Below are 14,667 nucleotides of genomic sequence, written 5' to 3' on the forward strand. Positions count from 1 at the left end.
GGTACTTCCAGATAAAGAAAAAGACCAGCAACTCTTCATGGACTTTTCACTATGTCAACACAGAAATAACACACACCTCCTCTCAAAGTTCACTGGCCAGAATCAATCACATGATACCACCTAACTTTAAGGAAACAAAGGAATTAAATGTTCCCATATGCCTGGAATGAAAGGAGAACTGAATGTAGAAGAGCACTAAGAAGTCATTACCACGGGCAGGCACTTGGCTGTGAGGACAAGTGTTAGAAGATGATATAAACCCTAGGTCCCAGGGTGTAAGTGTTTCTTATAAAGATTTTTAAACCTGTTTTCAAAGTGCCTTTGATGAACTTCTTAGTAGACTACACACAGCTGAGGAAAGAACTTCTGAGCTTGAGGATATGTCAGGGAAAATCTCCAAAATTGAAAAGCAAACCAAAAAAAACACCAAAAAAGAACAGAATATCAAAGAACTGCGGAACAACTAGAAAAGATGTAACATATGCATAACAAGAAGGAGAAGTAATACAAAAAAGAGAAGAAAAAGAAAAAGAGAAAGGAACAGGAAACATACTTGAAACACTGACTGAAAATTTCTCCAAATTAATGTTAGACACCAAACCACAGATCCAGGAAGTTCAGAGAACACCAAGCAGGATAAATGACCAAAAAACTACACCTATATAGATCATTTTCAAACTACAGAAAGTAAAAGATTAAGAAAAAATCTTGAAAGAAAATAGAGGGAAAAAACACCTTACCTATAGAGGGGCAAAGATAAGAATTACATCTGACTTCTCTTCAGAAACCATGCAAGCAAGAAGACAGTGCAATGAAATATTTAAAGTGTCAAGAAAAAAAAAACAAAACCTAGAATTCTGTACTCTTACACGGACTATTCACCAAGACAGACCACATTATGGTGGTTTATAAAATATATCTTATGGTGGTATATAAAATATACCTTAACAAATTTAAAACAATAGAAATCATACAATATCTCCTCTCAGACCATCATGGAATTAAACTAGAATCAAAAGTAGAAAGATGGTTGAAAAATCTCAAAATACTTAGAGATTAAACAATGCACTTCTAAAGGAAATGGGCCAAAGAAGAATTTTCAAGAGACATTTAAGAATAATTTGAGCTAAATGAAAATGAAAGTATAAATTTTCAAAATCGATGGGATGCAGTGAAAGCAGTGCTTAGAGGAAAATTTACAGCATTGAATGCATGTATTAGAAAAGAAGAGAGATCTCAAATCAATAACGTAAGGTGCCATCTAAAGAAACTAGGAAAAGAAGGGCAAATTAAATCCAAGGTAAGCAGATGAAAAGAAGTAATAAAAATCAGAGTAGAAAATAATAAAACTGAAAACAGGAAATCAACAGAGAAAAATCAAGGAAACCAAAGGTTCTTTGAAAGTATGAATAAAATTGATAAAAAGAAAAATGACACAAATTACTAATATCAGAAATGAAAGAGGAGACACCACTACAGATCCCATGGTCATTAAAAGGTTAATGAAAGAATACCACGAGCTCTATGCCAACAAATTAGATAACTTAGATGAAATGGCCCTATTCCTTGAAAGACACAATTTGCCAAAACTCACACATGAATAAACAGACTATCTAAATAGGTCTACATTTTTAGAGAAACTGAATCATAATTAATAATCTTCCAAACCAGAAAGCACCAGGCCCAGATGGGTTCTCTAGTGAATTCTGGCAAACACTTAAAAAGATATTATAACAATTCTCTATAATCTTTTTGAGAAGATAGAAACAAAGGGAATACTTCCTAACTCATTCTATGAGGCCAGCATTACCCTAATACCAAAACCAGATAAAGACATTACAAGAAAACTAGAGACCAATCTCTCATAAACATATATACAAAAATCCTGAACAGAATATTAGCACATCGGGAATTCCCTGGAGGTCCAGTGGTTAGGACTCAGTGCTCTCACTGCTGGGGCACAGGTTCAATCCCTGGTCGGGGAACTAAGATCCTGCAAGCTGTGCAGTGTAGCCAAAAAAAAAAAAAAAGAATATTAGCACATCAAATCCAACAATGTATAAAAAGAATTTATACCATGACCAACTGGCATTTAATCCAGGTATGCAAGGCTGGTTCAACATTCAAGAAATCAACTAATTCAATCCATCACATCAGAAGACTAAAGAAGAAAAACCACATGATGCTATCATTAGATGCAGAAAAAGCATTTGAGACTATTTTACACTCATTCACGATTAAAAGAAACATCTCAGCAAACTAGGGATAGAGGGGAACTTCCTCAATTTGAAGAAGAACATCTACCAAAAACCTACAGCTAACATCACATTTAATAGTGAGACACTCAAAGCTTTCCCACTAAGATCAGGAACAAGGCAACATATCCCTTCTTACCACTCCTTTTCAAATCACACTGGAAATCCAAGCTAATGGAATAAGACAAGAAAAAGAAATAAATGGTATAAAGATTAGAAAGAAAGAACTGTCTTTGTTCACAGATGATGTGATCATCTATATAGAAAATCTACATGAATCAATGACAAAAAAACTAGAATTAATAATCAATTACAGCAAAGTTGCAAGACACAAGGTTAATATACAAAAGTCAATTGCTCTCCTATATGCCAGTAATACACTTGTGGAATTTGAAATTAAAATCATTTACATCAGCACTCCCAAAATGAAATACTTAGGTATAAATCTAATAAAATACGTATAAGATCTATATGAGGAAAACTACAAAATTAATGAAAAAAGTCGAAGAACTAAATAAATGGAAAGACAATCCATGTTAATGAATAGGAGGACTCAATACTGTCAAGATACCAGTTCTTCCCTATTATCTATTAAGTCAATACAATCCCAGCCAACATCATATGTCACTAAGGAATTATAAATTAAAACAACAATCAGGTAAATGTTACCACACATTTATTAAAATGGTCAAAATCTAAAGCACTGACATCATAAAATGCTGATAAGGATACAGAGCAAAGGGACCCTCATTCATTGCTGGTGGGAATGCAAAATGGCATAGCCACACTGGAAGAATTTGGCAGTTTCTTACAAAAACTAAACATACTATTAGCATACAATCCAGAAATCCTGCTACTTGGTATCCCAAATGAGTTGAAAACTTGTGCCCACACAAAAACCTGCACAAAGATGTTTAAAGAAACTTTATTCATAATTGTCAAAACTTGGAAGCAATCAAGATGTCCTTCAGTAGGTAAATGCATAAATAAGCTGTGGTATATCCAGACAATGGACTGTTATTCATTGATTAATATAATTCATCAACACATTTTAAACATTTTAACAACTGTGAAATCAGAATGTGTCTTAAAATTGATATAATATCATTGTTTAATAGGCATCATTTTTCTTTCTTAATGGATCTTTTCACATTTTAACAACTGTAAAATCAAGGTACGTCTTAAGATTAATATCACATCATTGTTTAATAGGTATCATTTATTTTCTTTCTTAATGGTACACAGAATAACAGTACATCAGTGCCTAGGAATTTACACAGATATATGTTTTAGGGTTGATGTAATACATTCCAGAATGTATACCTCAACTTCAGAAAGAATTGGACGAGTTTGCTAGTACTAACAACCAAATATTTCTCACATATATATATAAAACTTGTCAGGTTTATACTGTTATTAATACAATTGTAAGTACTAGCAAAACCTGGCTTTTTATTAACTACTGTTCTTTCTACCATAATTACTAATTTTTTGCCAATTTTCTTTTTATCTTTTTGGTAACTTCGACAGTCCTGCAAAATCTTACTGATCTGGCTTTACAGAGTCAACTGTAAAATTAACTCAAAGAACCGAACGAATTCTCCACTCTAGAAATATCCTTTTAAAATAAAACTCATCGGGACTTCCCTGGTGACGCAGTGGTTAAAATCCGCCTGCCACTGCAGGGGACATGGGTTTGAGCTCTGGTCTGGGAAGATCCCACATGCCATGGAGTAACTAAGCCCATGCGCCACAACTACTGAGCCTGTGTTCTAGAGCCCGCGAGCCACAACTAGTGAAGCCCACACACCTAGAGCCCGTGCTCCACAACAAGAGAAGCCACCACATGAGAAGTCTGCACACCGCAACAAAGAGTAGCCCCCGCTCACTGCAACTAGAGAAAGCCCGCGTGCAGCAAAGAAGACCCAATGCAGCCAAAAATAAATAAATAAAAAATAAAACTCATCAATTCTGTTCATTCCTATTCCACTAGTTAATAAAAGACTGCTGTTGCAAATTATAAATTTCTGTGGACAGTGCCACCAACTGACAGAAGGGTTCAAGAAAAACCTGGCAAAACTCCAGGAACTACAAGGTACTTCACCCACTCATAAGGAAATACACACTTTGCTTTCTTTACCATCACAATTTGCAATTAGAAAAATGTAGTGATACAATCCTTGAAGAAACATCAACATTTTTTCAGCCCAATTCTAACAAAATAAAATGCAAATGACTAGTGAGAAATAATTATATCTGCATTAACCCACAGAATATAGAAGACCCTTTTTTTGTTTGTCTGTTTCATTGGTGAAATACCAGTAAACTTACTTTGGCTTATGGCTGTTCAACTGAAGTGCAAATGAATTTGTGAATGGGCACATTCAAGGATCAAGTATCTAAAAGTAAACAAATCAATATTATCCACAATGAGAAACAGTTTTTAAAAATTATAATCAGTATCTTGATAGGGCTATGGATTACAAAGGTGTATGCATTTTCCAAAACTGATTGAACTGTATACATAAGATCTGCACACTTCACTTTATATATATGTTTACATATATATATATATACTATACTTCAATTTTTAAAACTTAATAAATTAGAACATGGAATGGGGAAAAGCAAAAAAAAAAAAAAAAAAATCCAGTAGGGTTGGATGAGAATTGATGGTGTTAGTATAAACTAAAATTATTTTTTAAAAAATAATATAATAAAAAATATAGTTCCTAACTATGTTCACTGGAAGGTACTGGATACAATGACACCCGTACTAATGAGAATACCTAATGTCCAGATCTTGGTTTCTATATATTGTTTCTCCACTAAGAGAAACCTGGCCTCCTTAGAGACGTGACTGATTCTGCCCCATAGATGGGGCACAAAAGGTCCAACATGAGCCTGGAACATCACTGTGTCAGAAAATGATAGGGTCACACCCAAAGGACACCAGGGCCAGGATGAAGGGACTCCCACTGTCAGAACCTGGGACAATATGAACATCAAAAAACATAAAGGTTGTAAATGAATGGATAAAGAGGATGTGGTGTATATATATATATATATATATATATATATATATATATATATATATACACCACACACACACACACACAATGGAATACCACTCAGCCATAAAAAAGAACAAAATTTTGCCATGTGCAGCAACATGTATGACTTGGAGGGCATTATGCTAAGTGAAATAAGTCAGACAGAGAAGGACAAATACTGTTACGATAACACTTTTTTGTGGAATCTAAAAAAAGTACAACAAACTAGTGAATATGACAAAAAAGAAGCAGACTCACAGAGAGAGAGCAAACCAGTGGTTACCAGTGGGCGGAGGGGAGGCAATATAGGAGTGGGAGAGTGGGAGGTACAAACTACTGGGTGTAAGATAAACTCAAGGATGTATTGTACAACACAGGAAATATAGTCAGTATTTTGTTATAACTGTAAATGGAAAAGTAACCTTTTAAAATTATGTAAAAATTTTTAAAAAATTAAATACAAGTAACAACAACAAAAAATAAGGGTTGTAATGGATTATAACCCACTGGATAAAGCAGAAGTCCATCAGTCCATACTGATGATAGCTAGATAGATAAAGAGAATAAATAAAGACGTAAGACAGTAAGATATTCAAGTATTCAAGTATCTCCCCACAGTTTATTAGTTGTAAAGGGGGAAACAGTGACTATACAGTGAAGAAACTGGACAACACCCTAGCCAGGTGATCAAACCAACATTACTAATGACAAGTAAGGTCAGACATATCATGCTTCTGAATGTGATAGCCTGAGAAAGGACACATCATCATTTATGTAGAATTCTGGCCAGAGATGCATCACCTAAATCTAACAATGAGAAAATGTCAGATAACTCCAAATTGAGGAATACTGTATAAAATAACTGGCCTATATTCTTTTTTTTTTTAATTTCTAGCACTATTTTATTTATTTATTTTTAATTTATTTATTTTATTTATTCATTTTTGGCTGTGTTGGGTCTTCGTTGCTGCACGCGGGCTTTCTCTAGTTGCAGCGAGCGGGGGCTACTCTTCACTGCAGTGTGCAGGCTTCTCATTGCGGTGGCTTCTCTTGTTGTGGAGCACGGGCTCTAGCCGTGCAGGCTTCAGAAGTTGTGGCATGCAGGCTCAACAGCTGTGATTCGCGGGCTCTAGAGCGCAGGCTCAGCAGTTGTGGCGCACAGGCCTAGCTGCTCCGCGGCATGTGGGATCCTTCCAGACCAGGGATCGAACCCGTGTCCCCTGCATTGACAGGCGGATTCGCAATCACTGCGCCACCAGGGAAGCCCATGGCCTATATTCTTAAAACATGTTAGTGTCATGAAAAACAAAGGACAGCTAAGGAACTGTTCCAGATTAAAGAGACATGACAACTAAAAACAGTATGTGATCCCAGACTAAATCCTCTGCTGGGGGGGTGGAGTCTAAAAAAGACTTGAGATAGTTGAGATAACAGAAAAAAGTGTAATAGGTTAAAGTACTGTATCAATGTTAAATTTCCTGAATTTGATAACCTAAGTGTGATTACATATAAGAATACCCTTGTTTTTAGAAAACAGAAACTGAAATAGTAAGGGTAAAATACATACAACTTAATTCTCTCAAAGAGTTCATCAAAAATAAATTGTGTACGTGTAGATTAGGTAAAGGAAAGAAGTAGAGACCCAGAGAACAATGCAAATGTTGAAAAATGTTAAAAATTGATGAATCCCAGATAAAGAGTATATGGGAGTTTTACTATGCTATTTTTTTAAGGTTTTATTTATTTTTTTAAATACATCTTTATTGGAGTATAATTGCTTCACGATGTTGTTAGTTTCTGCTGTACAACAAAGTGAATCAGTCATATGCATACATATATCCCCATATCCCCTCTCTCTTGCGTCTTCCTCCCACCCTCCCTATCCTACCCCTCTAGGTGGTCACAAAGCACCGAGCTGATCTCCCTGTGCTATGCTGCTGCTTCCCACTAGCTATCTATTTTACATTTGGTAGTGTATATATGTCAATGCTACTCTCACTTCGCCCCAGCTTCGCCCTCCACCCCGTGTCCTCAAGTCCATTCTCTATGTCTATGTCTTTATTCCTGCCCTGCCACTAGGTTCATCAGTATCATTTCTTTTTTTTTTTTTAGATTCTATATAGCCAGGACATGAAAGCAACCTAAATGTCCATCGACAGATGAATGGATACTATGCTATTCTTGCATCTTTTCTAAGTATGAAGTAATTTCAAAATAAAAAGTAAAAATAAAAACATAAATGAATTAAGTTCATATGTTATAGTCCTAACCTCCAGTACCTCAGAATGTGACCTTGATTTGAAGATATTGTCTTTACAGAGGTCATCATATTAAAATGAGATCATTAGACTGGGCCCTAATCCAATATGGCTGGTGTCCTTATAAAAGGGGGAAATTTGTATAAAGACATGTGAAGAGAGACAGGGAGAAGATGGCCATTTACAGCCCAATGAATGCTTGCGGCTATGAGAAGTTAGGAAAGAGGCCTGGAACAGATCCTTCCCTAGCACCCTCAGAGGGAGCATGGCTCAGGCAACAACCTGATTTTGGATGTTTAGCCTCCAGAGCTGGGAGAAAATAACTTTCTGCTATCCTAAGCAGAAACAAACAAAAGAATTAAAATGGTCAAACAAACAAACAAAACACACCTACAGGACATTATGCTAAAATAAATTAAATAATTTTTACAGACATCTGAGATATACTTTCACCAAATAAAGATGTTTAAAAAGCACAGATATTTTAATTACTCACTACTATTCACCAAATAAAGATTGAAGAAATCATCAAACACCAATCTTGCACTGTAAAGAAAATCATGTGATATAAAGAACTAACCAAACTCAATGAACTATCCTATTGATATAAGTGCTTTTAATGTAAACTAAATCTCATATGAGAATAAGTATACTAAAATTGATTTAACAGTTATCATTATTTAAAGACATATTTTTAAAAAAATCTCCCATTAGAATCAACTAAAAAATTATTAAAACTAAAAGAAGAGTTAAACATGTGAAGTTTATTAAATATACAAGTTTTTCATATATTATCAAAAGTTTACAAAATATAATGAAAAAATAATCTCACTCACAACAGCACCTAAAAATACACTAAAAATTTTACTGAAAGTCAAAGAAGCCTAATAAAAGAAGGCGTACCACTTTATGAGTTAGAAAACTGTATACTGTAAAGACATCAGTTCTATCCAAATCTATCAACAAATGTTAACAGGGTTTTGAATGGAATCAGACAAAAAGGACTCTAAAGACATTTGGAAAAATAAAACTTTGGAGTGTCCTAAACTTTTGGAAAAGTAACAAAGAAGTATCTGCGTTACCATGTATTAAAATATACTGGAAGCTACATCAGTATAAACAATGTGTTCTACTGTCAAGAGACACATTGTAAGAGGAGGCCAAAAGTAGATCCAGATATATATAAGAATGTAATAAAAGCAGCATCTCAAATAAATAAAGGGTGTTGAATGTGCTGACCATTTGAGGAAAAACTGAATTGGATCCTTACCTCATGCAACAAAATTAATTCCAGATAAATAAAAGGTTAAGATGTAAAATGTGAAACTATAAAAGAACTTGAAAATACTATTGCAATGGGGAAGTAATTTCTAAATTTGACATTAAAAGCAGAAACCATAAAGAAAATGGCTGGTGTAAATTGTTATTAAAGACAACACTGAATATATTTTCTTGTTTTATGTAGCAATCTTAATAAACCTATAACATTATTACACTTATTATTATGCTTTTAGAGTTGTGGCTAGGGCAGTAACATCAGACTATGTTATTCTACACACCTGATTTCATTTTAAAGGGAACAATTTTCTACTTTGATTTGACAATTGGCTTTTCCTGTAATGCTTAAGAGTTATTTGAGTAACAAAAAGTACTTAACTCCTATTTTTTCACACTTCTGTGTTTGTTATCCTTAGTTGGAATGAAAAAAAAGACTAAAATTTGGGTAACTTCCTATAATTTGACACCAAGTTATTAAAATGTTATAAGTTTTTTAAATTGACTGAAGTTAATATTCTAGCTGAAGAAATAATAAGTACCTACAAGGACTTTTTTTTCAGCTTCAGACCCACTGGATCTGAGTGCTACTTGCATCTCAACTTATGTTATAAGCAAATGTTTGTTCTGCAGGGGAAAAAATGCTTATTTAAATGTGATATTTCATGTCAAATTCCTAGATTCTTCTCCCTTCCCTTTACATCACAGTCATTCAAACATTTGCACTTGCAATACAGAGGCAAGAAGTATTCATAATGGAGTTCAGATTCTTTAACATGATTATTTTTACTTTTGAAATCCTCTTTTTTGTCCTTTCATAAATTAGCCTAAAGTGCAGGATAAAAGGTATAAAACCTGAGTTATGATACAGAATTTACACAGGACTTAAGGGCTTAGGTGTAAAGGCTTAAACCAGCAAGAGTCCGTTCCTCAGCCCTGACTTAGCATGTTCCTCAGCCACCATTTGGACTTCGCTGAAAGACCTGGAAGGCAATAGATTATTACAGCAGATAAGAGTTCCATACAGAGGAGTCAGTTGTGTCAAATACCACTGAGCAGCTGACAATGAGGACAGAAAATCTGGCATATGGAAGCCATCAATGACACGGACAAGAATGGTTTTTGAGACATTACTCACGGCAAACAGGTAGATCGATGATAGGAGCAGGTTAAATAGTCAAGGGAAGGTGAGGGAGAGAAGGTACTGCAAGTAAACAACTCCCCGATGCATGTGGCTACTAAGCAAGAGGCTGGAAGATGACTGTTTTCTTACTAAGCCTATACTAGAGATTATTTGCTGATGGAAATAAACCAATGAAGAGGCAAAGACTAGAGAAAAGAGAGGAGAAATAGTCAAAATTCTCACTGATATCAAAACCAAATAGAGCTAATGAGGTGATAGTTATCTCTGTGCTTACATCAACCTCAACAGAAATAATTTAGCATTTTTGTAAAAGCTGCCCTGTAAATTTCATGGTCATATTTTTTAAAGTTTTTTTTGGAAAAGATTTATTTACTATTTATTTTATTTTTATTTACTAAGACTATGTTGGGTCTTAGTTGCGGCGTGCAGGATCTTTCATTGTGGCATGCGGGCTTCTCTCCAGTTGTGGCATGCTGGTTTTTCTCTCTCTAGTTGTGGCACACAGGCTCCAGGGCACGTGGGCTCTGCCGTTTGCAGCACGCAGGCTCTCTAGTTGAGGCATGCGAGATCAGCAGTTGTGGCGTGCTGGCTTAGTTGCCCTGCAGCATGTGGGACCTTAGTTCCCTGACCAGGGATCGAACCTGAGTCCCCTGTATTGTAAGGCAGATTCTTTACCACTGGACCACCAGGGAAGTCCCTCTTGGTCATATTTTTAACACTTAAGCAATATTTCCATATAAAATCATGTCTCCAAATTATTGGTGCTAAAACACTAATTTCTTTGCTCTCTGAACACTCTAAGTAACTCAACATACATAAGAGATTTTATGCCCAGGAAATTTCTCTTAATGAGTTTTTTCCTTCATAGCAGCTTCACTAATTTTATTTTATTCTCATTTTTAAAAAAATCCCTGTTGATGTTTGAGTTCGTGTTCTAGTAAAAGTTCTTCATTACACATATTTTCCACACATCATATTAATCACAGTTCCTACTATGATTTTTTCTTAAGTCCTAAACTGTGACCTTTGACAGATATATGTAAAAATGTTCTTTATTTTCACAAAGAATTAGAAGCTTTCCTATTTTTCTTAAAACACAAACGGCTCTATTTTAGGTTTCCCTTTTTTGATAGAGTCAAAAAAGCACTGTCACTTTAGGATTGGGGAGACAACACAGAGTGCCAGATTAGAGCATCCTCTACTTAGCTCCACTGATTGTTGCAACTGGGGAACGTAGGTCCTGTGCTGCCATATTCCAGTTTTTCAAAATAAGCCAGAGAGCTGGATTTTCTTTTTGGGAAATCTCCCAACTTTTAATTGTTTGTAACTAATTAAAAAAAGACAGCGTAAGCCAAATATAACATGCCCGCAGGCCAAATCCAGCTGAGAGGCCACCAGTTTACAACTTCAAGGTTAAAGAATCATAGTAGGTCTGCTTATTTTTCTTTCACATTTTTCTTGTTTTTAGGTAATTCTTCCCTCCAAAAAGGGATATCACAAGTTTTTCTATAATATACCCATTCAGAGATTCAAAGCAAGGTTAAATAAGCTCTACCATCACCAAGTGCCATTTAACATCTGTCTTTTTTAAAGTAATATACCAAATTTGCATTTTGATACTAGTTTGCAATGGGAAAGAAATTCATCTTTAAATTTTCAGCTGCTTTTGTGAAGGGCAGTTTTCTTACACCTACAAGATAATTAACATTTATAGCACACCTACAGTGTGCAAGGGACACTACTAAACACTCACATTTGGGTATTTCATTAAAGCCTAAATTACCTTGTGAAGTAGATTTTATTATCTTATTTTACAGACAACTTGCAACAGTTCACAAACTTCTCAGTTTTTGTTTCTCAGCACTCAGAATCCAGCAGAAATAGTTGGTTAGGCTTGTTTTTTGACAGGTATCATCAATCAAGAATAATTACAACCATCTTAAATCACAGTAACAAAAATGCAAAACAAAAGTATTGAAGGATGATATCCTTTGAAAATACAGCTAAACCTTAATTTCAACTCCTAATAAATTCTTCACTTTCATTGATCTTACAATCATTGAAATAGCCAGTTATTTTCAAGACAAGTAAAACTGAAGTCAGCTCTGCTTTTTGGTTAATATGTTTCTTTCCAGAGTCTCTAAAAAGACTAAAAGTTTTATAGAATCAAAGCTTTTTTCATTAATTAAAGAAGACTTAAAAAAAAAGAACACTGGCTGCTGCCACAAAGAATTTACTGAACATGTGTGGTGGGCAAGGCACTGTGCTTAGCCCAGTAACACAAGGAACCAAGATTCCCTCCTCACATAGAGCCTTACAGTTTCTAAGAACGGAAACAGAACAGATCCTTTTAAAAATGTTCATACAAATTATAATTTAATTACAATGATGATAAGTGCCAAAAAAGAAATGTAAAACAAGGTATTATGATAGCTTTGACAAAGGTGTGTAAGTTTAAGTAAAAAGACAATACTGGGCAAAATCTCAATATAATAAGGGGGATAAAAAGACAACTGCTCTGTTACAGTGAAGTGGCTCCTTTAAAAATATTACAGTCTGGGCCCAGAAGGACCAGGGGCTCCCCTGGGTCCCCAGCTCCCCCGGGAGAGAGAAGGATCATGCTGAGAGCACTCTGGGACCCAGGGCCACCTGCAGGTTTGGCCCAACTTCACAGCATCCAGGCCCTGGACACCCTCAACCACAGCAGAACATCTGCCTGTGCTTTCTTCCCTAAAGTCATTTTGATTCCTCTTTTTAGTTTAGCTCCTGTTACTTAATTGATGCTGCAAAAGTTCTTATTGAAGTTTGATATAGTATTATAATTGTAAAATAGTGTTTTTAAAATTAAAAAATTGTTTAATATAATTCATATGAATACATAGTTCCAGGTCGTGAGACCCTCTAGAAATACATAGGTCTTTATTAAATTTTAATAAAAAATTGCTATTTACTACAACCATCAGTGAAATTTGACATGGTAGAAATGTTTAAACAATAAAACCAATCTGTACGCTAACAGCTGTTACTATAAATGTATATATAAATTTACCTGAATAAATTTCTTTTTAGCCATGCCAAAAAAAATAAATAAATTACAGTCTGAAAGCTTACATTAAAATGCTATTAGTACATAATTCTATTTATATTTCATATATGCTAGTGTTAAGTTTCTATGTGTAAGTCTTCACTTTGATGTTTTTAAAGCCATACTTTTTTTTTTTTAAAGAAATTCACGTTCTTTTATTTATTTATTTATGACTGTGTTGAGTCTTCGTCTCTGTGTGAGGGCTTTCCCTAGTTGCGGCAAGTGGGGACCACTCTTCATCGCGGTGCGCGGGCCTCTCACCATCGCGGCCTCTCTTGTTGCGGAGCACAGGCTCCAGATGCGCAGGCTCAGTAATTGTGGCTCATGGGCCCAGCCGCTCCGCGGCATGCGGGATCCTCCCAGACCAGGGCTCGAACCCGTGTCCCCTGCACTGGCAGGCAGACTCTCAACCACTGCGCCACCAGGGAAGCCCAAAAGCCATTCTTTTCCCGACAAGACACACACACATAACCTCAATATTTAAAAAGTAAAACCTTTATCAGGATTTAATTCCAAAGCTCAATGAACAAAAAATAATTAATACATTATGTATTTACAAAAATTAAAAAGACAAAACCAATTACATTTATCAAATAATGTGGAGAAAATGGTTAAAATGCTTTTATTGATAATATGTTAAACAATATTAAGTTTTGAAGTATGGATATTGTAATAAATTTGTCAATTACTTGGTTTTTGCAAAGACATAAAAATAACATGGGTTAGGAAGCTACAAAAGTAAAGCACTAAAATGGGGCACAGTTTTCTAGTAAAAAACTGGCACCATAGGAATAAATAAAAAAGTTTTAAAAATATACTTAAGAAAATGTGTCCAGGGACTTCCCTGGTGGTCCAGTGGTTAAGAATCTGCCTTTCAATGCAGGGGACATGGGTTTGATCCCTGGTCAGGGATCTCAGATTCCACATGCCGGAGGGCAACTAAGCCTGCATGCTGCAACGAAGAGTCCATGCGCTGCAATGAAAGATCCCGCATGCGCAACAAAGATCCCGTGTGCCGCAACTAAGACTTGACGCAACCAAATTAATTAAATAATTAATTTTTTTAAAAAAAGAAAATGTGCCCAAAGTGTCTCAACTCTCACTAGCAATTAATGATTTTTATGTCAAAATAACAAATAGCCAATGTACAAAGTGTTCAAATACAATAAAAGATTCAAAACTCAAAAATACCTCATGAGATTTATCTCCATTCTACATCCAGTTTTTTAAATATATAAATATATTCACTTAATGATTTAAATAACAAGATCCTACAGCAGCATACTCTATATTCTCACAGGTTACTTTCAAACATCTTCCCTGCCTCATGCAGTCATAGATTTTTAAGCAATGTAGGGAACCACACGTCAATTGTTTTGGAACACGTTCTATTCTTGAACACGTGGAAGTTTAGAAGAAAAACCCATGATGGTGCTTGACATGCCATGCAACTCAAAGAACGAAAAATTCACAAATCCTAATAGACTCAGCTTTTCTCACCCTTTCCAAAAACCATCTTTAAAAGGAAGAGGGAACCAAAATATCAGTCATCTAATCACCCCATATTTATTAAGAATCTAGTATGTTTAAGGTTCCC

The 14,667-nt window shown here is 35.2% G+C and overlaps 1 protein-coding gene across 4 annotated transcripts in view; it reads right to left on the reverse strand.

Moving 5' to 3' along the window:
- BMPR1A (bone morphogenetic protein receptor type 1A) overlaps positions 1–14,667 on the reverse strand; it is a 141,665-nt gene that overhangs the window by 79,862 nt on the left and 47,136 nt on the right. The window contains exon 2 of one of the 4 annotated variants that reach the window (XM_082424238.1): positions 4,587–4,654. The exons of the other annotated variants lie outside the window; for them this stretch is intronic. The gene's annotated coding sequence lies outside the window, so the exon portion shown is untranslated. The remainder of the gene's footprint in view (positions 1–4,586; positions 4,655–14,667) is intronic. 4 annotated transcript variants of the gene reach the window in all.

The sequence above is a fragment of the Balaenoptera physalus genome (genome assembly GCF_965194825.1).
Source record: "Balaenoptera physalus genome assembly, chromosome: 14".
NCBI classification, from domain to species: domain Eukaryota; kingdom Metazoa; phylum Chordata; class Mammalia; order Artiodactyla; family Balaenopteridae; genus Balaenoptera; species Balaenoptera physalus.